The sequence below is a fragment of the Quercus lobata genome, chromosome 1 (genome assembly GCF_001633185.2).
Source record: "Quercus lobata isolate SW786 chromosome 1, ValleyOak3.0 Primary Assembly, whole genome shotgun sequence".
Classification (NCBI taxonomy): Eukaryota; Viridiplantae; Streptophyta; class Magnoliopsida; order Fagales; family Fagaceae; genus Quercus; species Quercus lobata.
The window spans coordinates 34,077,677-34,093,977 of NC_044904.1; positions in this window are offsets into that span (position 1 = coordinate 34,077,677).

Sequence of the window (16,301 nt, forward strand, 5' to 3'; positions counted from 1 at the left end):
TTCATTTGCCATCGTTTGAACATCAATCCCTCTGCCATCCTCAAGAAGCAACCACCTTGGCGCTCATCTAGGGAACATTCTGATGCTGTTAAGGGGGAAGTGCTCAAGCTCAAGCGAGTTGGGGCCATAAAGGATGTATTTTACCTCGAGTGGCTGGCCAACATAGTAGTGGTAAAAAAGAAAAATGGGATATGGCGAGTATGTGTAGACTTTACGGATTTAAATAAAGCTTGCCCAAAAAACCCCTTCTCATTGCCTCAGATAGATCAATTGATGGACACAACTGTAGGCCATCCTCGGATGAGCTTTTTGGATGCCTTTCAAGGCTATCATCAGATACCGTTAGCTCTGGATGATCAGGAAAAGACTGCTTTTCTTACACCCACTGGGAATTACCACTACAGAGTAATGCCCTTTGAATTGAAAAATGCAGGGTCTACCTACCAGAGGATGATGAGCAAGATGTTTGAGCCTTAGTTGGGCAAAAATATTGAGGTGTATATAGATGATATGGTGGTGAAGAGTAAAGTAGAGTCTGAGCATATTAGATTACCTCGGGAATATTTTCGCGATATTGAGGAAATACAAATTGAGCCATAATTCCACCAAGTGTTCTTTCGGCGTAGGCTCTGGCAAGTTCCTGGGTTATATGGATACCCATCGTAGAATCAAAGTTAACCCTAATCAGATTAGAGCAATTAACAAACCTGCACCCTCCTCAAAATCCCAAAGAGGTCCAAAAGTTGACAAGAATGACTGTCACCTTGAATCGATTCATTTCTCAGTCAGCAGACATGTGTAGGCCCTTCTTCCAGTTGTTGCATAAGTGAAAGGGATTTGAATGGACTGAGGAACGTTCCTCGGCCTTCCAGCGATTGAAGGAGTATCTTTCTCACCCACCTATTATGTCCAAGCTCGAGGAGGAGGAGGTTCTACTTGCTTACATTGCTGTGGCCTCACACGCGGTGAGTCTGGTATTGATATGAGTTGATGGGGGGGGGGGGGTTGCAGAGACCAGTTTTGTCACGACCCAAATCCATGGAACATGAATTTAGATGCATGAGTAACTTGCTAATCTTACATAACTTAATAAACATGATTAACTTAAACATAATTCAAAACTCCAAATAAACAATGTTATTGATAAGTCTCTTACAATAACTAAAATCCACAAATTTAGAATAATCTCCAAAATACTGTGAAATCTAAATCGGAATAAAAAATAACTAATAATCTTTTAAGACTTCAAGTATTATTGACCAAAAAATAACTAATAATCTTTTAAGACTTCACCAAAATTGAGTTATGTGCAATACCCTTCCACACCGAACATGATCTATGCATGTTTCTTTTGTTGTCAACTGCAGCTCAGTTTTATCAATACACCAGGTATGTTATGTTTATTACAATGTTCATGAAGCACTTGTGCATTGCAATAAATACACCTGTTGCTTTTGAGATTGCCCTTGCTATAAATATGAATGCCACCAAGTTGAATAAACAGAAAATCATACTAAACATAACGCACTACTTGTAATAACTACAATTTATTGAAGTGTAAATTAACTGTTCACTTGACCAGCTTAGTGAAACCCGATCTAGTACATAACATTAATGCCACTAACAAAGTGCACGACCATATAAGTACAGAACTTAGTATCAATTTCCAAGCAAAAAATGACCAATCCCAGATCGTCTTCTCGTCATATGCCCATTCAACTAGCGTCGTTCGAGTGCTTCCTCAGGCAGTAGGGATCATCTTGGTTGTGCAATGTACGTATGTTATCACCCATCCACCTTGGCTGCCGTACCTACTGTAAACAGTTCAAATATGTTATGTACACTGGACCTATATAAGTCATTAACAAGCAAAATAGCCACAACAACGCTCAGATTCATGACTTACGATGAATAATGTGAAAAAACAATTGAACAACCTCATTTCACGATAGAAGAGTGAGCATCATATTTAAATACCAACAAGGGACTCATTTATATTAAAAGTATGAACACCAACGTTGCTTTCATGACTAGTCCAAATACTTACTATGGCAATAGAGAACAATTTACTACTATTGAGTTGTTAACAGTCACGTAACGATTTATATGACAAAAGTTGTAGGAGAAATGGAAGCTTTACCTATGATGCATCTCCACCGCTCGTTGACTCCGCATTTCAAGTAGGACATGTTCTACGGTTGTGCCCCTCTTGGCAACATAACCCACACCTTGACTTGGGTCCATTCTCGGTCCATAGGGAGCTCGACAACTCCCTATCATCATTCTCGTCCATCTCATTGCGGATTCGTGTAGATGTTGGCCAACCTTTGTTCCGGATCAATCGCGGGTTTGGCATCACTAGTCTAGTTTCTTTCGGATCCGGCCATGCTAATCTGTCTTTCAATGGTTGGAATACTGGTTCATAGCTGTGGTACCTATGACTCACGCTATAGCAAGGATCAATAAACTGTTGCGCATCGTGCTTATAATTAGCACAAATTGCTATTACGTGTGAACACGGGATCTTGTACGCTTCCCATTTCCCACATGTGCATGTCATACCCTGAAGATCAACCCTATGCGTGTTTTGTCCACCCCCATTACTTAGAGGATTACCCGGTGTGTCAACCTGATATAACCACGCTTGTGCGCACATCTGTGTCACCATATGGTCCTTTGCCTTCGCTTGATTTTTTTCGAACTTGTCCATGGCATTCTTGCACCATTCTTGACCCACTTCCAACTGATCTAGAGTGAGATTACGACTAGCGTAAGTATGAGTTCACTTTGAAAAAGGTGAACCCCACCATTGTCGTTATTGGCAAGCTGCATACACCTTTTAGTACTCCATTAAAGCACTCTGATAGGTTGGTTGTCATTGCTCTGTATCGACATCCTCCGTCGTGTGCAAGTGTTCTTTTTTCTTTGTTTTCAGCTTCGAGGTACCTATATGCAGCTGGTTTGACATTGCGAATTAATTCCAGTGTGGCTTCAAACTTCCTGACTTGATTCACACTTGCTGCCCTCCATACCAAGTTCTTCAACTCCGGAATTTTCCATTTTGTGTTAACATTGCTGGCTACATGGCAGAGGCAGTACCGGTGATGGGCCTGGGGAGGCTACAACCAAGTCATACTTGTGTCATCAAAGCAGGCTTTTATCCCTAAATGTCAGTCAAAGATGACGCAAAGATTGGTTCGGTCCATAACAAATCATTTTAGGCATGCCAAGAACCATCCCCATGTCTCCTTGCTCTCATTTTCAACAACGGCAAATGCTAGCGGATAAACCTTGTTGTTAGCATCTGTTGCCATTGCTATCAACAACTTCCCATTGTACTTGCCATAGAGGTGTGTTGCATCGATGTTTATTACCGACCTACAATGCTTGAACCTTTCAATACACGGACCAAAAGCCCAAAAGGCACAGTTAAATGTGCAAGTTCCCGGCACACCACGGTGGTCGCACTTCAACTGTGTCAATGTGGTTAGATCTACATCTTTTAACGCTGCCATAAACCGAGGCAATTCTGTGTATGACTCATCAAAATCCCCGTAGATGGCTGCAACCGCCTTATGTTTTGCATCCCAAACCTTATAGTGAGATGCCCGATGGTCGTGCTTCTCATGCAGAAGACTACGCAGGGTTGCTATTGTTCTTGAAATGTCTTCCCGTACGTATGACTCAAGTGTGATGGCAATGAACTTCAAAACCATCATCCTTCCATCGCGATCCACTTGGAGTGATGAGCAAGTGTGGGGACCCTTACACATTGTGATCATCCACATCTTGTGCTTTTTGCTGGAAATAGCTCAAACTGACCACGGACATGCATTGTGTACACACGTTACAACCAGTCTCGAGGGGTTTGACTTCATGTACTTAAATTTCTTATTGAGCCCTACAGAGAACATGGTTAACGCGTGCTGAACCACAGCTTTATTCTTGAATATCATCCCCTTGCTCGGTTCATCCCCCGGTCACCAACTCATTATACCTGTTTCCAGGGAAGGTGATGGGTCATGAATGTCATCCCATGTGTTTGATGGGAACCATTCGGGGTTAGGGTTCGGATTGGGGCAAGCATCCACATTTTTTTCAACTTCTAGTTCATCTAAAAATTCCAGATTGTCTACCGGTCCATCATTATCAATGAACTCCTCATATACATCTCGAGTGTCATCCATTTCAATTGCCTCGTCCAAATAGGTTTGGATATCTTCATTTCCGTGAGTATACCCTCGACCCTCACGGGTTTGGATAGAATCTAACACTTTGGCGTCTTCAATATTGTCCATAAATACCGCATTGCATGCTTGAACGGTGTAGGGCAAAGATGTCTCAGCTGTAACTGAAGGGTACACAACAGTTACAGGAACTGCTTCTTGCTCTCCAGCTTTACTGGCATACTGCAAAAACTCGTCAACATTAAACCCAACAATGTCAACAATTACATACAAGTCAGAATCTATGAATTGCCCTGCTCGCTTTATCACTCCCCACATTATGTCCACATCATCGTCGCATTTTAACAGAATTGAATTGTAGAAAACTTGGGTACCCACCAGTTGCTGCGGAGCCCGAAATACAATGGAGATGTCATGGGAATCCTTGTCTAACTCTGCCGTTGACATTATCTTTCGTTTAAGTTTTCTCATGTGTATCCCATGTTTCACTGCATTAAGCATCTGATTTTGGTTCGAGCCTCGGTATGATAGTTCATGCAAATCATTAATATATGCCTCCTCGTCGTAGTAAATGTAGAAGTAATGTGGACTCATAACAGACCTGAACTACAAATAGTAATAATTGTATCATGCTGTGTAATATTGTGAAACCATAGGCTGACTATACATGCCCTATGTTTGGGTGTTCATGTAGCTAAACAAACCTAAGCAAATTGTGCTAAAGATGCTAAAAATACTATTCAATAATTGTATCATCTAGTCCATCGGACTTCATTTCGAAAACAAAAATTGTTCGCACAATGTGTAGAACAAATACACTATATTGTTAAACAAATGAGAATTTAGAAGCATTGCAAATAATGGAGATATTTCCTAGCATGCAACATGTACCCCATTATAATGTTTTAGATACCCCCCATTGAAGACCCACAACATTCCTACTATCCAAATTGCATTCTGTGCCTCGCTTATGTATATATATGTATATATATATATATATAATGCAGTGAAGAACAAATACACTATATTTAAAATTCCAGAATTTAAATTTCCATTCAAAGAATTTGTGTTCTCATAAATTTTACCACTTATTACAATCAGATACCCCCATTGAAGACCCATAACATTCCTACTATCCAAATTGCATTCTATGCCTCGCTCGCTTATGTATATATATATAATGAAGTGAAGAACAAATACCCAATTATTTGAAATCCCATATTTTAAATTTTCATTCAAAGAATTTAAGTTCTCATAAATTTTACCACATTATTATGTTCAGATACCCCCATTGAAGACCCACAACATTCCTACTATCCAAATTGCATTCTTTGCCTTGCTTATGTATATATATATATATATAATGCAATAAAGAACAAATACACTATATTTAAAATTCCAAAATTTAAATTTCCATTCAAAGAATTTGAGTTCTCATAAATTTTACCACATTATTATGTTCAGATACCCCCATTGAAGAGCCACAACACTCCTACTATCCAAATTGCATTTTGTGCCTTGCTTATATATATATATATATATATATATAATGCAATGAAGAACAAATACACTTTAATTAAAATTCCATAATTTAAATTTCCATTCAAAGAATTTGTGTTCTCATAAATTTTACTACATTATTATGTTCAGATACCCCCATTGAAGACCCACAACATTCAAAAAATTTGTATTGTTCTAAATTGTTATCAGTTATTACCTATTAATAGCGTGGTGACAAAATGGAGAAGACGTGGACTTGGGACAATTAGTGCATGGTGAAGTTGGTCAATTCAAGTTGAAACCGGCAGTAGAACGCATGACATAATGGTAGAACTCTCAGATCGGTCCACATTCAGGAGAAATCCACATTGTTATACTGAAATGGTCAGTGGTCCCAGAAGGTTGTGGGGGTGATGACATACTTGCACAGTACTCGAGATTAAGTAAATCGAGTTATATATAACTCGGTTATTGAAACACCGAGTAACATTAAAACGTGGTACAAACACAATTACACTGAAATGGATTTAATGTAACTCGGCCCTGGGGAAATCGAGTATTATTTACTTCACCTACTTAGTCGGGCAATAGTTATGTATACTTGGCATTGGGACAAGCGAGTTGTGTCAGTATTGTACTTGATTTTAAGGAAATCGAGTATTATATCCTTCATATTAAAAGACAGCTTCCTTTCATTCTGGTTGGGGAGTATGGGCAGAAGAAAACATTCAGCCATGGAAAAGAGAAGCCTCCTTTGCTACTAGAGGTAACGTGCCCACCTGTTTTATAGTTGTCGTTAAATAATTTACTACTGCACAATTATAGATTATGCAATTGTTTCTCAGATCTTGGAACAAGCAACATCAATGTTGCTGTAGTCCATCGACACCTGTTGGTAAAGCGATATGGTAAATGTTTATCTAATACGTCAGATTCGAAACTTGGTAAGTTCTAACCCTAGCACAGCTCATGCAGTTTTAACATACAATGCTGTTGCATGTTCCTCTTTTAGGGTGGCAAATACTATGTTGTTTTCACTGGTCGTGCTCCTGGCATATACGACAATTGGGCAGAAGCAAGTAGACAAGCCTCCTTTGCTACTAGAGGTAACGTGCCCACCTGTTTTATAGTTGTCGTTAAATAATTTACTACTGCACAATTATAGATTATGCAATTGTTTCTCAGATCTTGGAACAAGCAACATCAATGTTGCTGTAGTCCATCGACACCTGTTGGTAAAGCGATATGGTAAATGTTTATCTAATACGTCAGATTCGAAACTTGGTAAGTTCTAACCCTAGCACAGCTCATGCAGTTTTAACATACAATGCTGTTGCATGTTCCTCTTTTAGGGTGGCAAATACTATGTTGTTTTCACTGGTCGTGCTCCTGGCATATACGACAATTGGGCAGAAGCAAGTAGACAAGTTCATAAATTCGTGAACAGCAAACTCAAGTCATACAAAGATCAACGGGAAGCAGAACTTGCATACATGGAGTTCATGCAACGTAATGGTAGGAACGTGCAGTATGGTGCTTCCTCATCGTGGACATCTCCTACCATGTCGACATCAAGCTCGGGGGGGGGGGTGGGCGTCTCAAAACGAAGGAACCAGTTATTGCGATGGAGACGTTAGGAACAGATTGTTGAGGTATCAGTTAGATGTTGCCATTGAGGAGCGTGACCACGCAAGGAGGATTGAAACCTTGAGTACTAACATGCTCAGTGAAGTGGTAGCCCATGTTATGGGGGATGATGAAGTTCATGATTCAATAAAACAAGGAAACTATGGCTCCTGCTTGTGGCATTTATGAATCTAGTAATACGAATGACATGTGTCTTTATGCCCCCTGTGCCTCAAGCTTGCACTACAAATGGGCTAAAATGTTGTGGAATAGCTTTTTCGTTTCCCTTTTGGACTTTAATTTGGAATCTGTTTTGGCCTGTAATTGCTTGTATTGTTGTTAACAATGGCTAGGTTGTTTTGGTAATTGTACTTGATTATTTTCTTTCTTTCATTGTAGAATTCTTTTCATTTTTTATGTTGCATTATATTGTTGATTTGTTATGTTTTTATATTATTCTCTTTTTTTTTTTGTCATTTGATAGAGCAATATAGATAATTCTGAGTATATTTTAGTAACCAACGTAATTTGATTATCCAAACATTTTAGTAGGGAGATTGTGAAAAAGAAAAATATAAGGCGGATCAAAAGCTTAGTAACAAATAAATCTTATGAAGCTTTAAAAATAAAAAAATTCCAGACAAAATGACTACGAACATATCAAAATGTAAAACATTTTAGGTGGGTTTGTTGGAGATATGTAATGACAGCATAGGAAACCCACACATATTGTAGGAGAGATGTTTTAGTTGAATCAATGACTGTAAATTTTTTTTTCTCTTTTATTATTTATTCATTACATATAACCTTACAAAATTTATTAGCAAAAAAAAATAAATAATTAACAAAAAATAGAAAAGTGTTTCAATGTGGTAAACTGCAAATGTTGCAAATGTTGTTGTAAAACATTTGGAAGGCTTAATAAAAGATGCAGAACCAGGAATGCTCATTGTCATACAGTATCATATATATATATATGTGGTTTATGGATGAAATTTTTAGAAAACATTTTTATTATTCAGACATTGTTTACTTTATGAGATCCTTATATATTGTGGTCATGACATTGAAAGAATTAATTTGCATCCATTATAATTTGAGATTGCTACATCTTCCAATCACAAAAAAAAAAAAAAAAAAAAAAAAAAAAAAAAAAAAAAAAAAAAAAAAAACCTATGGGTGTGATGAGTATTATGTGTGGTGAAATAATTCTTCATCACACCCCTAGATTTTTTTTTTTTTTTTTTTTTTTTTTTTTAATGATTGGAAAATATAGCAATCCCAAATTATAATGGATGCAAATTATTAATCTTTACTAAAAAAATAGAAAGAGCCTTTGAGGCTAGTAAAGTTTATAAATGCATATAAAACCAAAGTAATGGTAAGTGTTCACAGTGAGCCAAATTAACACCAATCAGGTTTTTTGATCTATAAACTAAAACTTGTATATAGAAAAACCACCAAAACTCTCTATCTCAAATTCATTTTCTCTTGAACACAAACTTTTTGATTTTGTAATATGTAATACATGACACACATATGACATAACATAAAATAAAATGTATATACTTGAATTCAAAGCCAATAGCAAAAAAATGAAGGTTTGAAAAAACACACACACTCACAAAATCTGTAAAATCCCATACCTCTAAACACTCACCCCACCAATTAAACCCCTTGGCTGGAACTCAAATTCTGCTCCCATATTTGTGCAATGATGAAATCCTAAAGCAGCCTCCATTATAGGCTTATGACCACATCAAATTAAGCCACTATGAACACTAACCAAGAATCCTCCATAGTCCACAAACCACTGTCAACCTCTCTATTCAATTAAATGTTTGAATAGAGAGGTTTTTGGGAGAATGAATTAAATGTTTGAAACTTGAAAGGGTGGAAAGCTATATATTTTGATAACGGTTTATGTTGGGATAGATTTTTAACTTCTTTCAGCTTTTTTAGTAAGTAGATCTGAAATTCTTGTTAAAAGATCTAAACGTGGTATTTAAAATTTTATGAATTTGTTTTTAACTTCAGTTTTTTTAGCCGTAGTTATCTAAAAGTTTTGTTAAATATTTGAAAGTAGGGTTTTTTTGGGATAAATTTGAAAATGGGTTTTTTTTTTTAGGGAAAAGTTTTTTTTTTTTTGAGAATTTTTAGGGAAAAGTTGAACGTAGGTTTGAAATTTCAATGTGGAATTTGAAATTTTTTGGATTTCTTTTGGATATGATTGATTTCTACCTTTTAGTATTTTTTTCTATATATATATATATATATATATAAACCAAACGTGAGATGAGATTGAGGGAAATCGATTATTGAAAAAAAAAAGTTCAATTTCTTTCTTTTTTTTTTTTTTTTTTGCAAAGAAAAAAAGTTATAGGTGAAAGTAAAAGATGTATTTTTACTATATTATCCTCAAGCTTTATATCTACTTAAACTTAGGTTGCAGGGGTATTTTTTGAAGAAAAAAAAATCTGGTCCAAACAGGTGCTGCTGCTTAAATTGTAGTATAGATAATTCAACCATAAAACAAGTAATCAAAATTAAAATAATAACAAAAGCAAATCATTCCTCCAAAATAAAACTACTAGTCCAAAAGATTCCACCCTCCATACTGTCAAATTATTTATTATGTCAAAGTTCCATAATAAATAACCAAGATTATGTAACATGGCCTCCAAGTTCCATATAAAAAACTAAAAGACATAACAGATTAAGATAATAAAAACCCAAAATGATTACATGATATAATATCCTTGATGGCAAAATCCAAGTCCAACCATTCAAGTGCAACAACAGAAAAAGTAAAAGACATCACTGATTAACGCCGCCTGGATTGAGGGTTTCCATTGAAGAGGTGTCTTCTTTGGCTCATCGTTATTGTTCTTCATGCTCGTTTTATCTTCAGTCAACTCTCCCAATTGTGATTGTGCACCTTCTACATCAAATAAATTTAATGAAACATTAAAAACTTATCTATGCATTATAAATAAGAAATTTAAAAATTCTGGGTAATCAAGCAATTGAAGCAATGAATCAATTAAATAAATAAGTCATTTGCATAGTAGTAAGAACAAAAATTACTGGTAATAAAATTGTATTGTCTACTGTCTACCATGTCTGCCAACACAATCTATAAATTATTATATTTTGAATATGCATGAATGTAATTTGTATTACAGTCGTCAACCATACCATCATGCATCATTCAACTCAATTTATTCCATTTAAATTCTCAAAAATATTGTGCATATTCTATATGTTCTATTTTGATAACTCAAAACCTCTGTCCATAGAGCAACTTTTCTGCCATTTAAAGTTTTCTCTACACCTTTTCATGATTAATATTTAAAATAAATATTGACATTTTGTGGGAAATCCAAAACCTTTTTTTGACATATATATTATTTTCTTTTTAAAAAATCATCATATTAGAACTCATTCAGCCAACATATAAATAAATAAAAAACATTACCTGTATCTGTTGTAGAACCAGGAATGCTCAATGGCACTTGAAATTTCCTTGGACATACCCCCAAATGGCGCTTCAAATTAAACCCAACATATACGCTGGCAGTAATATATTCCTTTCCACACTTCTTGCATTTGCATGTAGGCCGTTCTTCATCTTTTTTCGGAAGCATCTGAAAGTGACACCAAATAGTTGAAGTCCTCCTTTTATAGACGTTGAGCTCAGTCTTAGCCTTCTTTGGCGGAGGAAGTTCAGCCACTTCATCAAGTTGGGCATCTAAGTCAATGTCTTTTCCTTCGGGAATCATCTCATCACTTTCCATCTAGACCAATTTAAAGAAAAATTATTGATAAGAAATTTAGTCATTCTAAGAAAAATTAAAGAATGACAAATGAAATTAAAATCAATGTCTACAAACAAACATATCTACTATTAGTACTAAACAGTCAACATTACATAGTCTGTATGGATCTTGAATTATTTTATTTTAAGATGTCAGAAACAGAAAAAACTTGAGAAGAAATCATAGAGCAAGACAGATTATTTTAAAATTAGAAACAAATAAACAAATATAATATTATTTTTTATATCAAGAACTCGTATTAGTACTAAAAATCACCAGTATAGTGATAAACACAAAACAAATTCTTTCTTTCTGCACAGTGTCTGTTTCTCTGCACACAAAACAAAGCATTCTCTGAAGTTAATCAATCAAATAACCATGCGAACAATCTTTACCCTAGAAGTATTTTTGTACAACTAAAAAGACTTCTTATCCCAAAAGAATCTCTCACCTCACCTTATTTATTCAATTATGATGATGTTGATGAATTCTATTTCTATTTTTATATATGAACTGATTTTATGAACATACAGTACACAATTTGGCAGAACTTATATGTGAATGAACAAATTATATTACTAATATAATCAAAGTTATATTATCTTGATCAGTAGCGTGCCACTTGAAAATTAAAACTTTAATAGAATTTCACATATATAATAAATTAATCATCTTAATAATTAATAAGTCACATGGCAAAAGTACATTAATTTGCAATGTACAACGCATATGTTAATTACTTGACAATGACACAACATAATATATAAGATTAACTTTTATTATATTAAATGCAACATATGATAGATTATCAAAATCATTTAAAATAAATTATAAAATTATTAGTTTCTTCAAATTATTTGTAATAGAATTTTAGTTGATGTGAAATTATAAAATTATTTTTGAAACTGAGGTAATAAAGTTTTGCCTCAAGTAAACTATCTTACCAACTAATAAGTCCTTTCTTCTGGCTAGATAATTAAAGTGAAGGATGTGAGTAGTTAAAAGTCTTATAAGTGTAAGCCCAATCTCACTCGAAAATGAGCACTCTAATTAATAAGTCATTTGTTATTTTAGTAACAGTGTTTTGTTTATGATAATTTAATTAAATAGTAACAGTGACAAAAATTCCATCTAATAATACTTCCATCTTTTATCTAAAAAAAAAAAAAAAAAATCAACATCATAGCGATTAACCACGTTCAGAATGGATCTACAATTATTTTGTTCTAAGATGACAGATACAAACAAACTTGAAAAGAAATCATAGAGCAAGACCCAATTATTTTGAAATCAACATAAAAAATAAACAAACAAGCCTACTATTAGTACTAAACAATTGACATGATAATGATTAACACAGTAACAAAATCTAAAATCTTATTGAAAATATAATTAGTAAGTAAACAAAACAAAAATATATACAACATATATACCTTGCTAGTGGATTCGGTGGTTGAAAGGTGAAGAAAAAGAATAGAGGGCAGCCACGGTTTTGAGGAGAAGATAAATTAGACGGGTTGGCTAGGGATTTGAGGGGAAGAGCGAGTAGAAGGTTGAGAGACATGTTCAGGCTAGGGTTTTGATTTTATAGTGTAGAATCAATGACTGTAGTGTAGATGAAAGAGGGGCCGTTGGAGTTTTGAGAAGAAGAAGAAGAAGAGTCACAGACAGAGTAAAGGTTGACGACGAAGACTAAGAGTCACTCTTGAGATTGAGATTTGAGAGTCACAGACAGAGGTCAGGTTCAATTCTGTGGGGAAGACCAAATATCTGTATCTACTGTGTTCAATGTTTTACATTAATTATCTCTAATACTCGACTACAACGGTGTCGTGTTTTATAGTTATTGGTCGCTATGCAATCTGACACAATACTCGATGGTCAAGAAATCGTTCCCAATAATACTCGCTACCTTTGAAGCCAAGTTTAATAAAAACTGACCGATCCAATATCAATCGAATACCAATAGTTTTTTACAGTGAAGTTCGGGTGGACTCAAGCATTTTTTCGATGGGTCGCATCTCAGTTCGACCGGTCAAGTAAAATTCGTCATCAATACTCGGCTACACTAGTGTCGAGTTTCATAATTAGTATTTGCTATATTGGTTCCACCCGAGTACTACGTTGAAAACAAGGTTGGGCATCAATTGTCATTGTGTTGGTTGATTCATTGAAGTGTAAATTGTTAATAGTCACAGATACTTGACAAGTGTGTGGGACAATACATTATAATGTGTTCCTATTTAGTTAAAAAACTTGTAGAATTTGGACTCCAATTTTTTTTTTTCTTTTTCATTTTAAGGAAAATGAAACATATCCGAAGAATATCTTTCAAGTTTGATACATTTCAGTTTATGTATCAAATTACAGAAGAGCATCATATACACATAGGACTCTTCCACATGTCTGCATATTGTACACTGACAATGAAAGTAAGATGAAATTTTACTAATATAATCAACAAACTTCAAGAAAATAAGGGCTAGCTATGTTAATGAAAAATATTAAAATTGCTACAATTTGTTAAAAAAACTTATAAAATATAAATTAACATGAGTAAGGCTCAGGTCTACTTATTATCTTTAAGATTTCATGTAGACTCTCATTTTCATCACATGGAGAAGAGAATCATCTGCATTTTCTAATAAAGTTTGCTAAAATTAAACTTCTTGAATTCAAATTTCCATCCATCATCATAATATTGCATTCGTCTAAAGCTACCTTTGTTCAAATATGTAGATACATAGATACAAAAATATAGAAATGAACTTTTCCATTGCATATGAAAATATACACCCTTTGCAATGGATTTTGGTACCTAACTCGAAGCTTACTCAAACATGCACACATAGGACCTAAGATGTTTAAGTAGCTTGTTTGCACTTATAAAATATGTTTAAAAAGATTCTATAAGCTCAAATCAAATGTCCAGAAAAATCTGTCCAAATTGTCATATATGCTCTCCAAAAATATGTCAAAGTCTTCTATGTCCAAAAAATCTTGTCATTATTTTTTCCACTAGCTGTTATAACTGTTCCTCTCCGTTGTCCAACTACCGTGCAAAAAACAAGGAAAACAACCAATATGGTGGTTTTCAAAGTAGATCTATAGTAGGATCTACTGAAGCCTGCAAAATATGCCACCAAATATGAATCAGTAAATGAAAGAAAACAACAAAAATTGCACAATAAGAGGGAAATGGCGGGTTAGGGGAACAACTTTACAGAAAGGAAGGTTTTATTATTTTATTTTTGGTTTTAATAATCAGTTTTTGCCTATTAGTAAAAAATTTTCCAAGAGTAAGCTGTCTCCCCTGTCAATAATATGATGCAAATGCCTCTCTTTCCCTCTTAAGAGTACAATGAAGGCCAAAAAGGCACATACTAGACTGCAAGTGTGATAATATATAAGGTTCCTAAATGTTGCCAACCACGTCCTTTAACCTTGATGCATAGTATAAAATAATAGAGTTAAAGGGCAAGCATAACTACAGGACGTTTCCTCTTGAATATATAGGGCACTTTTATAATGTAAAGAGAATATTACTTTACAAGTGAACTTGTCTTAAACTTTCAAAGACCGAATACTAAAATTAATGCTTATTTGATACTATAGCTGGATTGATAAAGACTTATAAGCCTTAAAGTTCTGCTTCAAAATTCACAACTCACTGCCTAATAGACATTAACGCTAATCCACATAGCTAACTAAAAATGAGACAAAGTTACCTGAAATAATGCACGTATGCAATCCACTATTAGTAAACTCACTTGAAAGTCATACTTGAGAAATATTATTACTAAAAACATATAACTCATTCTTTGTCTAGACCTAGAGTTCCATAATAAAAGTACATCTTTAACTCCATTTTCATTTTGAAACAAGATGCACAGACATGCCACTTGAACAAGTATCAAAATAACAAGTTTCCAAATCATTGTAACTGAACCAAATACAAACATGGTCAGGTTGAAGTATAAATAGCACTTAGGCGTCATCTTTTGCAGTCATGTCAGTCACTTTCTTGCAAATCAAACAAAGTTTAAAGCAAGGAAGAAAATTTATAAACAGAACTAAGCAAAATCAATTTCTAAGCCATGCTGGACTTACGTATATATAGAGAGAGGACTTACCTAAAATTCAAAGCAGAGCACATTACTTGAATGCACGCATTCCCTAACAGCCAAAGTAGAGTTTGAAGAGAGGGATCGCACGTTCCCTAAGGCCACAATGATGTGGAAAGGAGCTATATAGCTTTTCTCTTACTGATCCACTAAATAGACCAAAGCAAAATGTGTGTTTAGGGGTCAACACTCAATAGGCTACATCATTGTGCAGATTCTATGAGGATTTTGTGGAATGAAAAAAGAAAAACTAATGAGAAAAATTTTATAGCAATGATTGATCACCCTTGACATCACTAATAAGCTGGGTGATGAATTGGGTTGCCATCCAATGTCATATGACTACTACAAATTCTACAACCACAAATAATGCTGGTGAATACATGATTAACTACACTGCAACAATGGCAACAGTAATACACTACTATAAAGGATATACTTAAGACTCTTGGATTATGCATTTGATGATGAAGCCTTTGAAATATCTACCAAGTGAAGTGAGTAATAGTTGATGAACCCACAAATAGCAATAATTTCATTATCAAAAAATGTTTGATCTGAGTATGATCATCACTTAAAGCGAACAACATCATATGCAAGTCCTGTGACATTCTATTAAGGTAAATGATAAAAGGTTTACATAGCATGGAGGTGTACTAGCTAAATAAGAAAATCTAATGCAAACTCTTCATTTTGATTGTTAATCTGAACATTCTAATTAACAGATAGCAGTTAAGAAAGATGTCTTCCTAGCTATGCAAATAATTACATTATCATTCTAAAGATAGAAGACTAGGACAAAAATCTGCGGAGGTAGACATAGGAATAAATCATAACAAAAATCTTTTATAATTATGCTTTGTCTGTGGATTTCATAAATATTTCCATAAATCATGGTATTTACCGTCATCAGTCCCACAACCAAGGGGATGTATGTTAGTGCGGAGTGATCTTCGCAACCCATGTACCGGCACAATATTTTCACTCCATATCTATTCGATCTGTGTAGCCGATTCGTCGAGGTTAGGAAGTGAAGGGTCCTGCGT